Below are 21,963 nucleotides of genomic sequence, written 5' to 3' on the forward strand. Positions count from 1 at the left end.
TTCCCCTGGATTTTGTATGTATTAGTGGGAGAGTGTCACAGACTTTGGGGTGAATGTTTTCTAACAGCCAATATTGTATTGCTTTAGTAAATATTTACTTTTAAAAGCTATATTCTTAAGACTGGCTGACTAAACTGATTCTCAACTTGTAATCTTGGGGATATGGGAATCAGGCAGTCAGTAAAGTGTCTACTTTATGTGTCTACTATATGCCAGACATTGGGCTAAGCACGGGGAATAAAAAGAAAGGCAAAAACAAAACAAACAAACAAAACCTTCTCTGTCTTCAAGGAGCTTACAATATCATGAATAAAGAGAACACATAAAAGGAAACTTAAAAAGCTGTAATGGGGAGGGAGCATGATGAAAGTTCAGAGAAGTGTAGCCAGGTGGGAAATGATGAGATGACTTTCTGAGTGCTTTCCTTAAATGGAAGATCTGGGAGGAACTCTTCACTGTCCACTTTTTACCCTCCTCCAGTAAGAGGAAAGGAGGGACTTTAGGGGCTGGGGGTACTGAGAAGGTGTGAGTTTCACAGATGAAGTGATCTTGCAGGATGATGAGATTCTGGAAATAATGATTCATGGACTTGAATGTTTAGTTATATATGTGTATGTAGATATACATATGCATATATACATACCTATATATATATGTATGATATATGAATGTATATATCTCCATCCATCTATTGATCTATCATCTATCTATGTACATGTGAATATAAATGACATGCCCCAATGCTTACCCTTAAAAAAGCTTGAATATCCACTCCAACCCAATAAAAATTTAGATAGACCATGTATATAGACATGTAGTTATACTACATTATACAGCTTCATAGGCATGTAAGATATAGTAAAATATGTCTTTATGTATATCTATCTTTAGAGGGGGCTGCATTTTTTTCTGAATTCACCAAAAGAACATGGCCATAAAAGCAAAGGTTCCAAGTCCTTTTTCTTCCCTTGTGTTTTTTGTTGTTTACAAAATTGTTTTCTTCCACTAGTAGCAGTTGTAGAGGAACAAGAGAAAAGGTCCTAAAGAAATATGGATGAGTCAATTTCCTGCTTTGCTTCATCATGGAAGGGAAATAGGTCACATACACGTAGATGCATGCATGCCACTTCTTATATGTTTATTTGGTCCCACCAAGAGATTTGGGGAGGTTGGAAGAAATCATTTCCTTAAGTTGTAAATTTGTCAGAGGGTATATTGTGAACAGCAGGGGCCTGAACTGATTTTTGTCACCTAGGGTTCCAACAGTGAAAACATAGCTTTTGTTTTCAACAACCTCTCTGAGACAGAGAGAACAGAGGACTGAGTGACTTGGAGGACAAGCACATCTTGTCCTTGTGCATTTGTGAAAACTCTGCAACTCTTCTCTGCATGTGGTCTATTCTCTTCTCTGGTGGCATTCTAATTCAATGGCAGGTAGAGGGGAACCTGACAATCTTAGGAATATCTTCTTTACTGGCATTAATCCCCCTTTGGAAATGACGAAACCATAAGGTTTTGAGGTGTTGCATGAATGAAAGTGACAAAGTTTTCCCAAAATCCATCTATAATTATTTACCAGTTGATATTCAGGGGTAAATTCCAGAATGTAACTTTTATTGGAAGCAAATTCTTCTAATGAATGATGAATGTGTATATAGATATAGATATGTAGATATGTATATGCATATAAACATGTGGGTACATGTATGTATTTGAATGATATTCACTCTTAATGTCTCAATTCTTAGCCTTTAAACAATAAGCTTGAAGGGGCAGCTAGGTAGTGCAGTGGATAGAGCACCAGCCCTGGAGTCAGGAGGACCTGAGTTCAAATTCGGCCTCAGACACTTAACACTTACTAGCTACGTGACCCTGGGCAAGTCACTTAACCCCAATCACCTCACCAAAAAAAAAAAAAAAAGCTTGAAAATTCAATTTATTCTAAAAAAATTTAGGTACTCCATGCATATAGACATATAGGTATACTATGTTATACAGGTACATAGGCATATAGACAGACCTTAGTATGGAGATTTATGTGTTTATGCATTTTTATCTATAGAAAAGGGGTAATTTTTTTCTGAATTCACCAAAGAATATATCCACTTATGTCAAAGGTTTCCAAATTGCCATTAATTTGTGTTTGTTAATTAAATAAACATGATTGAATAAAGGTGTTTATGGTAGTTGTCATTTTACACTATACTGTGAAACACTCTTCATGTATCAATTCTTGTTTTTTGGGGTTTTTTTTGGTTAGGCAATTGGGGTTAAGTGACTTGCCCAGGGTCACACAGTCAGTAAGTGTTAAGTGTCTGAGGCCGGATTTGAACTCAGGTACTCCTGACTCCAGGGCTGGTGCTCTATCCACTGCGCCATCTAGCTGCCCCCATGTATCAATTCTAATGCCAATAAAGAGACTGCATTATTTTAAGTACTTACGTTCTTTTATTTGTCTGGCATATACTGATGTTGAATAAATCATCATGAATTCATTGAAAGAGGATTTTGCATTATTTTCTGAATATATAAAATTGCAAAATTCAAGAATTGCAAGGGTTCTTAAAGGTCTAGTCCTTTTATAAAACATGAATCCTATCAATAACACCTCCCTCCCCCCCAAAAAAAAAATGTCCCAAAGCTTCTCCTGAAATACTGCCAGTGACAGGGATCTCATTACTTTATAAGCAGCCCATTCTATTTTTGTACAGTGCTATTCCTGTAACTTCTACTCAGTTAACCTAGTTCTGTTCCTTGTAGCCAAGCAGAACTAATATAATCCCTCTTCCATGTGGCAGCCTTTCCATTATTATGAGACAGTTATCCTCTTCTATTAAATCTCTTTTCCAGGAAAATAAAAAACCCTCCTACTATCTGCAAATATATATCAAAACACAGTTAGCAAAACTTTCATCATTTTTTTTAGCAACTTCTCGTCATGGCTTCAATAATCAATGTATTATTACTATATTTATTTATATAATATATGTATTTATGTTACTGAGCAAAAAGGAAATCTGTAATGAACATTGTCATTGATATGTTAAAATACCACCAAAACTAAAAATCATTTCAATCATGAAAACAGTCTGAAATTATGCCACTATCATCAATTAGGACAATAGAAAACTAACCCACTGAATGAATGACTAATTTAAATGATCTGTAAGAATTCAAAATATTTAACTAGGCAAAGAATTTAAGAATGCATATGGAAAGAATAGGGCAGCTAGGTGGCACAGTGAATGGAGTGTTAGCCCTGGATTCAGGAAGACTCATCTTCATGAGTTCAAATCTGGCCTTACAGACTGATTAGCTATATGACCCTGGGCAAGTCACTTAATGTTGTTTGCCTCAGTTCCTTTTCTGTAAAATGAGCTGGAGAAGGAAATGGAAGACAACACCAGTATCTTAGCCAAGAAAATCCCAAATAGGGTCATGAAGAGTTGGATCCAACTGAAACAAATGAATAACAATAATAAAGGGAAAGAGTAGAAAGCAGAAGGCAAATTCTAGTCCTCCAATAGGTAATGTAATAGATAAAATACATGTGAATACTGAAGTACATGAGATTTCCTCATAATGGGGGAATCCATTGCTCTGGCCAAGACAGATAATATTTATTTATGATTTAGTATCTACATCTTAGGTATTTGATTGGAAGGATATAGCTACTAGATGTCAGGGGCATGATACAGTAGAGAGGTAGATTTCACTTCTGATAACCTGAGTTCAATGGACAGATTTTCCATTCACTACTTTTGTTACTTTGGACAAGCCACATCCTCCCCAGGCTTCATCTTCCAAACCTGTTAAGTGAAAGGCTTGGGTAAGATGATCTCCAAGGTTTATTTCAAGTTTCGTTCTACAAGTCTATGAAGTTATGAACCTATGTATTATTCCAGAACACTCTTTTCATTACTTCAGACTTCTTCCAGTATGCCTCTATGTTGATATTGATATACCTACCTAAATCTATTTCTATAATCCTGTACATCTATATCCATAACTAAATTTACATATTTATATCAATAGCTATTTTATGTGTATTTTGTATAGGTATGTAAACAAATATCTTTGTCATTGATTTTCTTTTCTTTCAATTAATAAAATATGATAAAAGTATGGGGGTATTTTTCAATAAGTAAAGTTTTTTGTTTCTTTAGCCACCTGTTATTTTATCAAGTCCATGAACATGCTTCCTGTTTACTCTGACAATTTGGACTAACCTGTTTGAATCCTCAGTAGAAGTTGTTTTTTTTTTTTTTAAAGAAAAGATGATTAGCAATCACCAAGTTTGGTTCATTTGAATCTTGTCAAAGCAGGGAGGCTGGTCGCCTGTGGTGTTTGAAGTAAACAACCTCCCAGATGTGGAATACTGATGTGCTAACAGAGTCAAGGTGAGAATTCAAGGCCTCAGGGCTTAGGAAAAGCAAATTTTTGGAGCATTTTCCCAGATTCTCATATTTTGAATCTATAAATCTCCAGTGCCTTGCATAGTGTTTTGAGTTTTCCATATACTGAATTTTTCCACTTAATTTCATGCATTAATTGCATTGAAAGTTGTCAGAAGCAATATGATTGGTTTCATGTTATTCCACTGCCATTGGCAGATCCAGAAAGACACAATCTAGATTTTCTTCTTTGATGAGGCCACACCATGTGTCTCTCCTCTGACATCTCACTGATGCAAAGAGACTGTGACAAATCAGCTTCCCATGTAATTACACAAGCTAAATGTGCAACATCTACCAGGCAATTGTTTCTCCTTTTTCTCCCCATGCTTTATTTGTGGCCTCCTTCTTAGGAATTAATACAAGTTAGACTGGATTTATATGCTCTTTCCAGTGGCTGGCACATAATAGGAACTTAATAAATTTTTATTGATTAATTAATTATTCTCAGTACCTCTGAATATACCTTACTGCATTCCAAGAAAGCCCCAGGTTTCATTATTTCTCTGTCTCATTCCTTCACAATCTTTTCCTCTTCCATTGCCTGCCATCAGCTGAGTTTTATAAATGACAAAGAACTCTAGTTCTAGGAAAGTGGTAGTGAGGATAGTCTATCTGACTGTAGTTAAATAGCTACCTGGTCTTATCAAGTCAAAATTCCAAAACAAACAGATAAACTCTGCTTTAAAAAAAATGGGCAGCCTAACCAAAGAAAAGCATTTCAAATTGCTAAACAGACTCAAGCAAAGTAACCACATTATGTAAACACGGAAACCAGCTTGTTGCTCCTTGCAATCCTTTTTCCTTGACCTCTTTTCCCCTCCTCTTGGATTCTCTGAGTGAGAAAAGAATGACATAATTTAGGATGAAATGAAGGTCACTTGGATAACATCCAGGTGTCCAGTTAACTAAACTACTAGAACAAGGGGTTTTGGCTCCCACTTAAATTTCATTCTCTGTGTCGTTACTAACTTGGAGTTATGGATGTGTGAATTTCTTTTTAAGTTCTCTTGGCCTCATCCCCAGTCTAGTGAACCCCCAGACATTTCATCTGTGCTTTGTTCTCACCCAGCATGCTCTTTGTTTGGAGTTGGTTGTGATAGATGAATGTGGCATAAAAAACCCTACAATATCACTCAAAGAGACGAAACAGGAGAGGATTAGAGGCAACCAGCTGGCTAGAATTAAATTGGCAGAGTTCAGCCAATGAAAGTCAACTTGCCAAGATTTACTCTTCTGTTAGGTCATCTGTTTCCTCCTAACTAAACAATTCTTGGATATTTATAGACATAAATGAATTTTTATTTCCCACAATAGCCAATAACTTGTCATTTTTGGTATTTGAATGTCAGACATGGGGAAAAACAAGGGTTTGTATATAGAAAACTCAAGACTAGTCTCATGACTGACTTCAAGTGGAAAAGAAAAGAAACAGATATAAAATACTTTTTATGCTGAATGGTATCTCAACATGAAGAATTTGGGTAAACTTTGTTGAGTTAGCACGGATATTGAGAGGGAGCAACAGCAAAATTGATACTGGACATGGAGCCAGCAATGCCTAGTTTCAAATAGCTCTGTGACTGTGTGCATTAACTGTTGTATGCCTCAGTTCCCTTACTTGTAAAATGAGGTGATTGGACTTGATGGCTTCCTAAGGTAGTCCTTTCAGCTCCATAGCGATGATTTTATATTACATGTGCTATAAGAATCACTGTATACTCTAGAAATGACTATCAAAACTTTAATTCCTTTCAAAAGATATATGATAGAGATGGATAGATATATAGGAAGATAGATGGATGGATGAATGGATACCTAATCCCATTATTACTCAGTTATTTGAATACCCCATATCCAAAGCAGTTGAATATCCATTTCAAAGATTCAAATCTTGGGAAAAGGATCTGATATTTAGCCTATACTTCTAACAGGAGATATTTTATGGGGCAGGTAGTTGGCAAAGTAGATAAAGCACTGACCCTGAATTCAGGAGGGCCTGAGTTCAAACCCAGCCTCAGATACTTGACACTTACTAGCTGTGTGATCCTGGGCAAGTTACTTAACCTTCATTGCTCTGCCAAAACAAACAAACAAACAAACAAAAACAAAAAAGCCCCAGAAGATATTTTATCTATTGTCTTTTCTGGAAATGCCTAATTAGGCAAAGACTTCCTTAAGAAGATTTTTAATTGGAGGCAGCTAGGTGGCACAGTAGATAAAGCACCAGCCCTGGATTCAGGAGTACCTGAGTTCAAATGTGGCCAAAGACACTTGATACTAGCTGTGTGACCCTGGGCAAGTCACTTAACCTTCATTGCCCCTCAAAAAAGAAAAAACAAGAAGATTTTTAATGTCAACATGCATTGTGATCAGTATTTTCTTTTTAGATATCTTTTGGGTGTCAATGGTGATTTTGTTTCTGAATTGTGATTTAAAATAGTATTTACATAGGGATCTATTTCTCAGTGAAAAGAGAAAAGTCAAAATAGTGGAATTATATTACTTTGTGTATTCATGTATTTCTTTAAATGTAAAATTGTTTCTGTACATATAATTGTGTTTCAATTAATTGATAAGTACTTACTACTATTAAGTGCCTACTATTTGCCAGTTACTCTGCTAGGCATTGAGGATGGAAAGATAAATGATCAAGCTGTCCCTACTTATAAGGAGGTTACCTTGTAGTGGGCAAGACATTAAGCATATAGAAAGAGAAAATGAAAGAAAGAAGTAGAAGGGAGACAGACAGACACCGGGACAGAGACACAGAGACAGAGAACATGGAACATTACAGTTTATGAAGAATTCAAATGAGTATCACCCAGACAACATTTTAGAGGTGGGTGCAAGCTACCTCTATATCAAAGCTTCTTAAACTGTGTGTCATCACTCCATGTGAGGTCATGTAACTGAATGGGGGGGGTCATGAAAAATTTGGCAACATTAAAAGGTTATGTATACCTATTTTATATACCGGGGGTCAAGTAAAATTTTCTCAGGTAAAAAGGGGTCACAAGTGGAAAAAGTTTAAGAAGACTTCCTCTATATAACAAATATTTTTAAAAGTCTAAAATATAATGTTAAGGAACTTTGAAGAAGAGCTATGGCAAAAGATTCCACCAAAGAAATGTATGATTGAAAAATATGGATGGGGCCCACTGAGAGAGTGAAAGATTGCTCTAGTTTTCCACAGGGATGTTCTTTTTAAATAATTAATTTTATTTTTATGGAATAAAACAAATATTTCTATAACAGTATAATTTAAAAAATATTGCACATGAAACTGCAAATCTATTATGCACAGCTTGTTATTCCTTTAAGTCTATAATAAAGTTTTCATATAAATTTCTTTTTTTCCTCTTTTTAAAATTTCAGTGATTTTTTTTGGGGGGGCAGGGCAATGAGGGTTAAGTGACTTGCCCAGGGTCACACAGTTAGGAAGTGTCAAGTGTCTGATAACAGATTTGGACTCAGGTCCACCTGAATCCAGGGCCAGTGGTTTATCCACTGAACCACCTAGATGCTTCATGAAATTTCAGCGATTTAGAGCATTTTTCATAAGGCTATATATGGTTTTGATTTCTGAAATTACAATTATTTCTTAATATAAGGGGATGGCTCCACATAGAGGTATCCCTTTATTTGAGCTTGTCAAGATGACAACTAGTTGGGGTTATTATAGTGGAGATGATTCGTGGTCACATAGTGTTTGAGGTAGATTGGCACTGGGATGCCTCCTAACTTGAAGATTCTATGATCCATAGTGCAGGCCCAAAAGGATATTGATGTTAAAGACACCTCTGTAGAAGCTAGCAGCTTATTGGTGTTGTGGGATTTTGCAGAATAAAACAGCTTAGGATCATCAAAAACCCCATACAATTTTACAATTTGATTCAGCAAAATCTCCTCCATGCCAAAAGACGTTATGACATCATTTTATTTGCAGGGCTTCAAAAACCTCTTAACTTATGAGATTCTTTAGGTGAGTAGCACTATAGTTGGATCTACAAAGAGAAAGATTAGATGATTTTTCAGGGTCTCTTAGATGATTACAGATTTGCAGGTATAAAAGACATGAGAGATCACTGAGTCCAACCATCTCATTTTACAAATGAGGAAAAGGAAACCCAGAGAATTTAAGGGTTTTGTCCAATGTCATATATACAAGAAATGACAGAGGTGGAATTTGTTTTTTTATTATTATTATTATTGCTTTGAATAGTATTTTATTTTCCAAAATTTATGTAAAAACAAATTTCAACATCAGTTTTTTAAAACTTTGTGTTCCAACTTCTCTTCCTCCCTCCATTCCCACCCCCTACCCACAAGAACTCAAGCAATTCAAAATAAGTTATACATAAGTAGTCGTGGAAAAAGTCCCATATTAGCTAGTTGTGAGAGAAAACAGTAAAAAAACAAAAACTTCAGATTAAGGGATTGTCAAAAAGGAAAAGAAAAAAATTTAAATGTGTTTCCATCTATTTTCAGATACTATCAGTTCTTTCTCTGCAGATGGGCTGCAATCTTCATAAGTCCTTCAGGGTTATATTGGATCATTGCCTTGATAAAAATAACCACATGTTTCCCAGCAGATCATCCCCACTATTGCTGTTATTTTGTAAACAGTACATTTCACTCTGCTTCCGTTCATGTAGGTATTTCCAGGTTTTTCTGATTAGTATCCTGTTCACCATAACCTGTATATAGTACCTTAAGCTTGACAGAGAATTTTCTTCATAAAAGCCCAGCAAAGTAGGTACCATACATTTTGCCATTATAATCAATCACCATAACTATTTCCATCCATCCCACTCCCTTTCAATGTCATTTACTCTATCTTCTTTTTACCTATTCCTCCTCAAAGGTGTTTTACTTCTGACTATCCTCTCCCCCGCTCTGCATTCCCTTTTTTCACCCTTCCTTCCTATCCTCCTCCCCACCTACTTTCCTGCAGGGTTAAATAGATTACTCCTCCCATTTGGGTATGGATGCTATTCCGTCCATGAGCCCACTCCAATGAGATCAAGGTCCCTGAGTTAATTCTGTGTTCTAAATTTTTCTTCCTCCCTTCCTCCTCCACCCTCCCTATGAGATCAAGCAATTCAATATGTCATACTTGTTTATCTTCCTTGAAAGTGTTTTGCGTTTTACTGCTCTCTCCCCCAATCTGCCTTTCCCTCCTTCCCTTCTTCCCCCCTTCCCTTATCACCCTCCCCCCTCCCCTCAGGGCAAAAATATATTACTATACCTGCTTGAGTATGTATGTTAGTCCTTCTTTGAACCAATTCTGTTGATATTAAGGTTCACTCACTCCCCAACTCCTTCCCCCTCTTCTCCTCCCCTCCATAAGCTTTTTTCCTGTTTGCTTCATATGAACTACCTCTCCCCAGACCATCTCTCCCCTTCTCCCTCCCTCAGTCTATTCCTCCTACACCTCAACCGTATTTTAATGATTTCATCATGGGTTAGTTAGGTGTCACAGTGGACAAAGCACCAGCCCTGGACCCAGGAGGCCCTAAGCCCAAATCCGGGCCCAGACATAAGACACCCCATCCGGTCTGCCTCACAAAGAACAAAACATAAATGCTTTACAGATAGCATCCCTTCATATTCAGTTCAGACCTGTGTCTTCTTTGAATTCCTTACTGAGATACTTCTTATGATTTCAAAATATTATCTTCCCATGTAGGAATGCAAACATTTTGATCTTTTAATATCCCTCATGAAGTCTTTTTCCTGTTTACCTTTTTATGCTTCTCCAGGGTATTGTATTTGAAAGTCAAATTTTCTATTCAGTTCAGGTCTTTCATCACAAATGCCTGAAAGGCCTCTTTCTCATTGAAATCCCATTTTTCCCTCTGAAAGATTATACACAGTTTTGCTGGGTATGTGATTTTTGGCTGTAGTCCCAGTTACTTTGCCCTCTGGAATATCATATTCCATGCCGTTTGGTCCTTTAATGTAGAAGCTGCTAGATCTTGCTTTATCCTTATTGGAGCTCCACAGTATTTGAATTCTTTTTTTTTTTTTTTTTTGGCTGCTTGAAATATTTTCTCCTTGACCTGGGAGTTCTGGAACTTGGCTATAATATTCCTGGAGGTTTTCCTTTTGGGATCTCTTTCAGGAGGTGATCGATGGATTCTTTCAATTTCTATTTTAGCTTCTGCTTCTAGAATGTCAGGGCAATTTTCCCTCACAATCTCTTGGAGGATGGTGTCTAAGCTCTTGTTTTGGTCATGGTTTTCAGGTAGTCCAGTGATTTTCAAATTATCTCTCCTAGATTTATTTTCTTGGTCAGCTGTTTTTCCAAGGAGATATTTCACATTGCCCTCTATTTTTTCATTCAATTGGATTTGCTTTACTGTGTCTTGGTTTCTCATAAGGTCACTAGCTTCCATTTGTTTCTTAGGCAGTTATTTTCATCAGACAGTTTTTAATCCCCTTTTCTATTAGGATTTTCAAACTGTTGACTTTTTTCTCATGACTCTTCTGCATCGCTCTCATTGCTCTTTTTATTCTTTCCTCCCTTTCTCTACATCTTCTTTCTATTTCTCCTACTTTCTCTTCAACGTCCCTTTTGAGAGCTTCCATGGCCTGAGACCAGTTCATATTTTTCTCGGAAGCTTTGGATGTCGGAGCTTTGACTCTGTTATTATCTTCTTCTTCTGAGGTTGTATTGTGGTCTACCTTACCCCCAAAGAAGTTTTTGATGGTCTTCTGCTTTCTCTGCCTACTCATCCTGGCTTACTATTTCTTGGATTTTAACTCCTTCTTAAAGTGTGGCACTGCTTCCAAGACAGACTGTTTGAGCTACAGAACATGGACTGGGGGATGATTGGGCTTCTTCTCAGCTTGCCTGGCCTTGCTTTTCTTTTCCTTTAAATTATCCACTGGGGGTGGGGTAGGGGTCAGGGTGGGGCTGCTTCTCTGCTCCGCTTCAGAGGGTCCCAGCTGTTTTGGTTTGAGGGGGGGCCAGTTTTTAATCTCACCTTGCCTGTTCTCTGGTCTGGATATAACCTCAAGCCTACTTACTAAGCAACCAACCAGCAAAACTTTCTGTGCTGTGGTTCTTAGCTTCGAATGAGCCTGCACCCCTGTTTCCCTCCCCCACCTGGGCCTCCTGCTGCTCAGGATTTTTTCCTGGTTCCCTGCTGGGGTGGGACAGTTGAATCCTTCCCCCCAGTCCACTGGTACCCCTGCATTTACCCACTCATCCCCCCGGGCCAGCTGTTCAACCAAACCGCACGCTCAGTTCCAGAAGACGCATGTGCTGCAGCTGATTCAGAGGCACTGGGGCAAATTCCTTGGGTGGGTGTCTGGTGTCTTGGCCCTATTGCGGGGTTAGGCTTTATTTGTGGCCCCGCACAACCCCCTGAAATCTATCTATAGCTGGAGAAAACTCTCAGACCATATTTTTGTGTATTTTTCTGCTCCAAGGGTTCTTTTATTGCTATTTTGTGGGTGATTGTATCAGGAGCTCTATGTGTTTAATGTCTTTCCTCTGTCATCTTGGCTCTGCCCCCTCCCCAGAGGTGGAATTTGAAGCCAAGTCCTCTTAATCTAAATTCCTTGCTCCTTCCATGTTGCCAGTTGGGCTATTTTTTAGCCTTGTGATACATTTCTTTTTTGTTGTTGTTGTTGGGGCAATAAGGGTTGAGTGACTTGCCCAGGGTCACACAGCCAGTAAGTGTCAAGTGTCTGAGTCAGATTTGAATTCAGGTCCTCCTGAATCCAGGGCTGATGCTTTATCCACTTTGCCATCTAGCTGCTACCCCTTTTTTTCATAGGAGAAGGGTAAGCAAGTGGTGCAGTGGATAGAATACCATCTTGGAGTCAGAAAGAATAATTTTCTGGAGGTATCTCAGACATTTACTAGCTGTGTTACCCTGGGCAAGTCACTTAACCCTATTTGCCTCAGCTATAAAATGAGCTGGAGAAGAAAACAGTAAACCACTCCAATAACTTTATCAAGAAAACCGCAAATGGCTTCATAAAGAGAAGGACACAACTGAAAATGATTGATAAACAACTTCTAGGAGGAACTCTGCCCCATATCAAAACCTTTTCTCTCCTGTACTTCAGTTTTTGTTTCTGGTGGCTAGAAACAGAATTTTATCAGATAATCATAATTATTTAATTTCCTGCTATAAAAGAAGTGTCTTCATTTTTTTTATTGTCTGCTGCAAATCCCTATGCTAAACACCCTTTAAAAATGATGCTTTGGGGTACTTCAAATTATGTATAATTACTTGAAATGTATTGCCAGTTCTACCAATTGGACTTCCTTTCTACTAAAATCCTCAGCTCCTTTGCTACAAAGATTTTCAAGGATGTTGTGTTAGGCTTGCTTTAGGCAAAATACTATCTAAATATTCACTCTCCTCATTTCTCTCCAAAACAGAAAAATAAAGTCTCATATGAAAGAATAACATAGATATTAAAATGATTCAAAAGAAAAGAAACAAATAAATAAACGCAACTACAATAACATTGCCTAGACAATATGACAACAGTTGTTACAAACATTCAACAAATGTTTATTGGGCACTACTATGTGTTCAGCATTGTGCTGGCATTTTGAGTCATAAGGAAAGAAGATAGGACATGGTGACTAGCTTCAGGGAAATTACAATATAGTTCAAGGGGTCAAACTTTTTATGCGTCTTAGACCCCTTTGAAAGCCTGTGGAACACTTCTCAAAATGTTTTTAAATGCATAAATAAAATACAAAGGAAATGAATTATGTTGAAATAGTTACTTATGGAGAAAGAGACAGAGACAGAGAGCTATTTCTGTCTATCTACCTACCATCTATCAATCTATCTATATTTTAAATTATTTCATGAACTTCGGCTTAAAAAACCCTGAATTCTTGCTGAAGGGGAAATATCAACACACAGAAACCGCAAGACCAATTGTAATTAAAGACTAATTTCCTTGGTAGAGGCTATAAGTACTGTAAGCTTTCAGAAGAGAAGAGCCCAAGAGAGGCTAGCAGTGGTCAGTGGAATCTTGATGAAGTAAGAGGGACTTGGTTAGAATGAAGAGAGTTTGTGCCAGGCAGAGGAGTTGTAACACTGAAGAGAACGTCCTAACTATAGTAAAGTATGTGTATATGATAGGAAATGGACATGTAAGGTGGTGACTTTGTCATATGTCTGGGAAGACAAAAACAAAAATCCCACAGGATGAGAAGGCCTCAAAATGTTGGAGCTGCCAGCTGTGACAACACAGGGACTACTTGCATCAGTGGAATCACAGATCGATCAAAGTATCTATTCAAGTGAGGGAGAACGGGACCAGACCTAAATGGCAAGTGACCAGTATAACCTAGCTATGATCAAATGAAAAATACTAAATCAGAGATGCCATTTAATAAGGTGCTTCCTATAAGGTGCTTCTTTACCTGTTTTGACAAGGATTCTCTTTCTCCTGATGATTTATTCCAGGTATCATATCTGTGCACAATGTTTCTGCATCAACAGACAGACTAGTGGCCCAGACTGCACCTCTATTGATTACTGTCCTCCTCGCCTCAGGAGAACCACTTGTCACCTTGTACAGACTATGATGTTTACTGCTGCAGTGGAAAAAAAAAGTCTTAGCTGTTGCAAAACATTTTCTAGTGATTTAAGGATATAGCATTCTAGCAACTCACTGTTATAATGAGCTGTGGGGTTTTTCCCTTGGATTTTGCAGGATGTGCCCTTGAATTATTTATAACAGTGCAGCCACCTGCTTGCAACCACTTTCCATTTTGCCTTGTGTTCAACCAGCCTTGTCAGTTACCTTACAGGTGAGGATGCCACTTCTTCCCAACCCTCCATTCACCCACATTTGAACAATTCTGACCCTGAGCTTCCAGGCATACCACTGTTACTTATCATGGAAGGCCATGGTTTTTCTCTAAATGGAGAGACCTGTGGGCCTCATCACTGAGAGAGATACACTGTTTGATTGTTCAAACAAATATCTCTAACTCCAGTGATGCTGAGAGCCAGTATTTTCTTGAAAGGTTGAAATTCATGAGCATGCATGCTTATGATGACTAATGGTAGGAGGAGTGGAGGGAACCACCAATACACCTGCTTTCAAAAGTATAGTACTCTGCTGGCAAACAAGCAATCTCCCCCTCCCCCTTTTTCTTGCTCTTTAACAAAAAAAAAAAAGAAACATTACATGTTTGAGTAGATAACAAGAGGTACCATTAGGATACAGAAAATTGAAAACCTAGACTGCAATAAAAATTTGAGGGGGAAAAAAGACAGACACAGGGGAATTTGTAATGGCTTCTCCAGGTTTTAGTGAAAGATTCCCCCCTCCCTCCTTTTTTTTATTCACTGAGCAAACAGTGTTCACAAGCAACGGTGAAGAACAAAAGCTGTGATTTATATTTATGGACAGGTCTACACGCACCCCTGACCTCCTGCTGCCTTCCTAGCCCTCAGCACCAGAAGCAATTTATGGAGACTGGTCTAAATAAACATTAAAGGGGCAAAGCCACCAACTGACAGCCAGGAAAATCAATGGTCTCCAGAAACCAGCAAGTAGGATCAATAAAAGAGATTAGGCATCACAGGCGAGTGTGGGGGCACTTACAGGTAAATGTGGCTTACTCTTCATCTGACAGGCTTCTCTCAGCAACAGGATAAAAACTGTCATATAAACAGAAGCACACTGAGTAGCCGATGGAAGACGTTCCTTAGCTGCAAACACTCACCGATGACCTCAGAATGAAAGGGATTTATACAGGGGCCTTTGGGAATTTTCAATTGCTTTTCCAGAGTCATCTCACACACACCTGGGCAGTTGCCCACAGGAAGCCATGCAGATGTCGCTTTTACAGAGCTCTCTCCTCTTTTTCATTTGTTTGCTCTCCTGTAGTGTATTTATTTCTCCTTTTATTCTCCTGTCTCCAATTCTACACATACCTGCCTCTCCCAGAGCCCCTGCCTGTCCCCCACTGCTCCTATACCACCCTTACTTCTCCTGCCAGGTTATTTAGATACTCATATGCACAATGAAAAAGTACTGAAGCACTTCTCACCCCATGTTAACCCCATACATCTGCTGTGTGCAAAGAGAATCCATAGACATCACACTAACAATTTAGGAATTTGGACATTAACCTCTAATCAGAAGATTCAGCTTGACTCATTTCACAATGGAAAAATGAAGGATAATTATATTTCTAAAAGTCTAAGTGTCATAATAAGTCAAAGTAATCATAGAGACAAATTCCCCTTCTTCTTCCATACTGAACCATTAGTTAAGGACTTGTGGATTCAGATATCAGCTTTGTGCTGATAGATACTTGTTTTATGATTAGAGCTAAGTTACCCATATCCTCACTGTGTCATGTAGTGCCACGACTCTGCACTTCTTGGTTGGAGAAAATGATCTGTTAATATTTTTTTTATGTCAAAGGTTTTTGTTGTTGTTGTTTCTTACTTTGAAGGTGAATCGAATGAGCATGGTGCCAAAGAAATGCAAAGGAAAGAATACTACATTTAGAGTCACATGACCTGAGTTCAAATCCAGCCTCTATTCAATTATTATTTGTGTGAACTTGGGCAAGTTACAGCCTTTGGTGGGGGGGGGGGGGACTCACTTTTGTCTTTTTTTTATAAAGTGGTTAGGTTAAATGACTGCATCCCTTACAACTCTAAAAATATGATCCTATCACCTGTAATCACTTAAACTCCTTCTGAGAATCATGGAAGGATGAATGTAAACACAGTTAAGTTGAGCAGAACGAGCAACTGCATGAGGAAAAAAATGTGGAGGGGTCTATTGTTCATTGGTCGGAAGGCATGTCTATTTTCTTAGCTCTGCCAATGACATTAGAGTCCCCTGTCATTCACTAGACCCTTGCAGCTGTGAATGAGAAAAAAAAAAGTCTTGAAGATTTATGTGGTAAAATGGTACTAATGGATGCAACTGAGGATCAAATTGCCTCCAAAGAGGAGACACAAATACTAATCTCTATAGTAAAACAAGGTCTCAACTGTTATATCTGGTTAATGATTTTTAACAAAATGACCAGAACTGATAGGATCAGTCAAGAGTGAGAGGTGTTGTTTGAGGTTCCAAAGACATGAACACCTTCAATAGCATCTAAAAGATGACTTTAAGAAATCACTGAAGGAAGACTGGAATCCCAGGGAAGAAAAAAATTACATAAAGGACCTATGTTCTTTCTTATTCATAAATCCAAGGGAATAGACAGTGCCTGTATATCTTCATTGTTTGAATAGCTTGATAGCACAGTGGATAGAGTAATGTGTCTGGAGTCAGGAAGACCTGAGTTCAAATCTGACCTGAGACACTAGCTGTGTGACCTTGGACAAGTCACTTAAACTCTATTTTCCCAAGTTTCCTCATCTGTAAAATGGAAATAATAATAGTACCTACCTTACAGGATTATTTTGAGTATCAAATGGCATAAAAATTTTGAAGTGTTTAGCACAGTGCTAAACATATATTTAACACTAAACAAATGTTAGGTATTATTATTAATTAGCTGAAAAACTGAGGATCAAGAGAACAGATTCTCCAAAGGTTGATACATGAAACAGTCTTGCAAACTGAGCCTATATCAACTTGAAAACCAAAACTTCTATCCAGTTTAAGAATAGTGAGCTCCAAAGATGAGAACATATAAAAAGGTAATTAACTAGTAAAGACATAGACTCTGAAAAAAATATGAACCTCAAAAAGGTCAAAGGTATAAAATGTCAAATATGTATGTCAAAGGTACAAACTGCAAGTAGGTCAGTTATAGAAATTGATAAGGTCCTTGAGGGCAGGAACTATCATTAGCTTCTTTTCGCATTCGCCAGTGCTTAGCACAGATCCTGGCACAGAGTAGGCTCTTAATAAATGTTTATTAATTGATTTAATGATTGAATATAACCAATATATTCAAATATTTTAGCAGCTTTTTGTAATAGCAAAAAGTGAAATAAATATTATTTGGGGAATGGCTAAATAAATTGTGATACAGACACAATATTATTGAGCAATATAAAACAATTGATTATGAAGAATATAGAGGAGCACTGGAAAGTTTATATGAACTGATTCAGAACCTATAAAATGCTACACAATGTCTAAAAACACTTAGTTGTTATATTGGTAACTTCTGGTAAACTATCTTTCTTTCTTTCTTTCTTTCTTTCTTTCTTTCTTTCTTTCTTTCTTTCTTTCTTTCTTTCTTTCTTTCTTCCTTCCTTCCTTCCTTCCTTCCTTCCTTCCTTCCTTCCTTCCTTCCTTCCTTTATTACTTGTTTGATTTTTAATCCTTTGTTACATGAGAGGGCTCTATAGTTATGGTAGAGGCAAGAGTCTATTTAGAAATGAAGGATATGGAATATTATTTTAATTTTTTAAAGAGAGAAAAAATATGATCCATTCATTATTATATTTGAAGGTATTACATGTTGACTTAAAAAAAAAACCTTTTCCTATGTTAATTTAACCTTCTGTAAATTTCGCTGTGTAGTTTAGTTGTAAAATTCTCAAAATCATCTAAATGAAGGATTGTTCACTGTTTTTAGGGAACAAAGCAAGAGAGAAGGGAAAATCCTGCAACCTTTCCTTCAGGATAACATTAGTGGAAAGGAGGAAATGAGATGAAGCAGAAAGAACATTGGACTTGGAATCAAATCCTGGCTTTATGTTTTATCGACTGTTTGATCATGGATAAGTTGTTTAAATTCTCTGTTCCTCAGTTCCCTAATCTGTAAAATGAGAGGCTTGAATTAGGTGACCTCTGCATTTCCTTCCTGCTATAAATCTATAATTCTATGCACTAAGTCCAAAAAGGAGAAATAGTGGTGTCCAAAAGCTTCAAAAGGTAGAAACAAGTTTAGTCTTAGGGCTTGTTAGAAGAAGAAAAATGTGGCTAGGTCAGAAGACCAAAAAAGAGAGAGAGTTTCCTTATACACTGAACCGTGTCATGTGAAAGGAGTGTTTACTGAATTTTAATTTAACAATGAGGTTGAAGTAGATTCAAACTATTCAGTTAAAATTCATGATGGGTATCATAGAATTTCAGTCTATCTTTGACAGATGAGGAAATTCAAACTCAGAAAAGCTAAGTAACTTTCCAAAAATCACATAGAGAGTAAGCATCAGAAACAACTGGAACCCAGAATCTCTGGACTTAGAACCAGTGTTCTTTGGTGAATGTTGATCAATAAATCTACTTTTGTAATACATTAACATTTATAAAACTCTATCCACTAGGAAACACAAATGTTTGTTTATATTTTGGATTTTAGCCATTTTATAGAAGAAACTGAGGGTCATAAAATTGAACTGATTATCCATATATGTATGTATGTGTATATATATATATATACCCATATATGTATGTATGTGTATATATATATATACACACACATATACATATATAATATATACACACATACGTATATATACATATATATATACATATATATATATATATGTGTGTGTGTGTGTGTGTGTGCGCACTTCAATCTATACTTTAAGTCCATTCCCTCTATCTGGAGGTAAGTATCATGTTTCATCATGAGCCCTGTGGAATTATGGTTGGTCATTGTACTGAACAGAATTTCTATGAATTTCAAAGTTATATATATATATATATATATATATAAAATTTTTTTGCAGGGCAATGGGGGTTAAGTGACTTCCCCAGGATCACACAGTTAGTAAGTATCAAGTGTCAGAAGCAGGATTTGAACTCAGGTTCTCCTGAATCCAAGGCCGGTGCTTTATCCACTGCGCCACCTAGCTGCCTTCTTTGTGCCTAAATTGCCATGTAACATGGCCTAAGTATCTGAAGGAGAACCAGAGACCAGAAACCTCAGGGTCCCCTGTTCTTAATCAGAAGTAAGTTCACTTGGTATCATTAAACAAGCACAAGATTTTGGAGTCAGAAATTTTGATTCAGGATCTCAGCTCTGCTACCAAACAGATTTGTGACTGAGCAAGACATTTAAAAATCTCTGAACTCCTACTTCCTCATCTGAGAGATAGGGCTAGTTATCCTTGTTTTGCCTACCACAGAGTTGGTTTTGGGGGGGGTTTTTTGTTGTTTTGTTTTGTTTTTTTGGTTTTTGATTTTTTTGTTTTTTGTTTTTTTTGCTGAGGCAATTGGGGTTAAGTGACTTGCCCAGGGTCACACAGCTAGTAAGTGTTAAGTGTCTGAGGCCGGATTTGAACTCAGGTTCTCCTGACTCCAGGACCAGTGCTCTATCCACTGCGCCACCTAGCTGCCCCCACAGAGTTGTTTTGAGGATCAAGTTACATCAATGCATATGAAAATCATTTGTGATTTTAAAACACTCTGGATGTGTAATAATTTAATAACTAACATTTTATAATAAAATTTATTTGTTGTCCTGTCATTAGTTGTATTTGACTCTCCATGATCAGTTTTGTAGTTTTCTTGGCAAAGATACTGGAGCGATTTGCCATTTCCATTTTATAGCTTAATTTATAGATTACAAAACTGAGACAAAAAAAGTTAATTGACTTGTACAAGGTAACATGGTTATTAAGTGTCTGAGGCCAAATTTGAACCTAGTTCTTACAGACACCAGGCCCAGTATTCTATCCTTTGTTCCACTTAACTGCCCTCACAATAACATGATATAAATAAAATAAAAGCTAAGATTTGCAAAGTACTTTATATACATCATTTCATTTGACCCTCACAACTTTTCTCTGAAGGAGGAACTATTATTTTCTCCATTTTACAGATGAAAAAAATGAGGCTGAATACTTAAGTGATTTTTCCAAATTGTCACATTATGTCAAAGCCAGGATTTGAACCCAGCTTTCTTATCAAAGTTCAGTGTCATATCCAAAAGAAAGATAGAGTTCCTTGCTAAGCCTTGTTATAGTCATGTTCTTATGTCATCCCCCTTTCAAACAAACCCATAAATAAAAAGCATGACCGACTTTCTGACCTAAGACCAAGGCTGATCGCCTGAGGTTTCTGGTCTCTGGTTCTCCTGAAAGACTTATCTTCCTTTCTTGCCTATGACTGCCAAGAGTACCACTATTAATTCTATTCTTCCAGGCTTGAAACACAGTTGTCATCTCTGATTCCTTATTCCACCTTATTATACCCCACATTCAAACAGTTATCAATTCCTGTCATTTCAACATTTTCAACATCTCAAATATGCCCTCTTCTTTCTTCTGATATTGCAACAACTCTAGTGTAGGCCAATGTTTGGACTACTGCAAGTGCTTGCTGTTTGTCTCCCTGCCTCAAGTCTCTCTGGACTCTAAGCTATTCTCTATTCAGCTGTCAGATTTATCTTCCTAAAATTTAGGTCCCAACATATCACCCTCCTTTCCATTCAATAAAATTTAGTAGTTACCTATTACCTTGAGGATCTGGCTTTTAATCTGGCTACTTCCTAACTTTATAGTCTTCTTAGACATTATTACCCTCTATACACTCTGTGATCCCTTGACACTGGCCTCATTGCTATTCCATCTTCTGAGTCCAAGCATTTTTACTAGCTCTTCTCAGTTCTTTGACTTCATCTTTCCTCATCCTCACCTCCTATCTTCCCTAGTCTCCTTCAAGTCTCATCTAAATTTATTTCTTCTTCAAGAAGTTTTTCAGAGTTCTCCTTAACTTTAAAATTTTTCCTCTGAAACTATCCCCAATTTATCTTGTATATGTCTTGCTTATTCCTAGCTACTTACATATTGTCCCCACCTTCCCAGTTATATCTCTAGAGCTCAGCACAGTGCCTAGTACATGGTGGGTGCTTAATACATGCTTGGGGCAGTTAAGTGGTGTGGTAGATAGAGTGACAGGCCTGGAGTTAGGAAGACACTTCTATCTAAGTTCAAATTTGGCCTCAGACACTTGCTACCTGTAAGACCCTAGGCATGTCACTTATCCCTATTTGCCTCAGTTTCTCCATCTGTTAAGTGAACTAGAAAGGAAATGGGAAACCACTCTGTTATCTTTGCCAAGAAAACCCAAATTGGGGTCAGGAAGAGTCACATATGACTGAAATGACTAAGAAACTAGAATAAATGCTTGACTGACTAAGATTTCCCAAGGGTTGGCCAGAGTTACATTGGTAATGAGATCTTAAGGATCAAGATTTGATAGCATTCTAAATGCTTCCTACTGGATTATACTTGTTGCTTTAAAGATAATTACATAGACAAATAAGTAGTGATAAGAACAGGATATTTAGAAAAGATGCACAAAGAACAACAGCAGGGAAATGTTGGACCCTATGTAGCCTTCCCCAAGTACCCTTTTCTCATTCTCTTTGATCTATGGACAATTCAAGCTTTAGAAATGGAAAAGCTAACCTACAAATGCAAGAGTGAAAACTGAACTGTAGTAACCCAAGTTTATCCATATTCACAAACCAATGGACTTATCTTCTAATCCATAGTATTTTATCATTTCCAAAAAAAGAAAAAAAAAGAAGGGAGGATTTGTGGTAATGGAATGAGGGTGTGTGTGGGGGGAG

The sequence above is a fragment of the Dromiciops gliroides genome, chromosome 1, assembly GCF_019393635.1.
Source record: "Dromiciops gliroides isolate mDroGli1 chromosome 1, mDroGli1.pri, whole genome shotgun sequence".
Classification (NCBI taxonomy): Eukaryota; Metazoa; Chordata; class Mammalia; order Microbiotheria; family Microbiotheriidae; genus Dromiciops; species Dromiciops gliroides.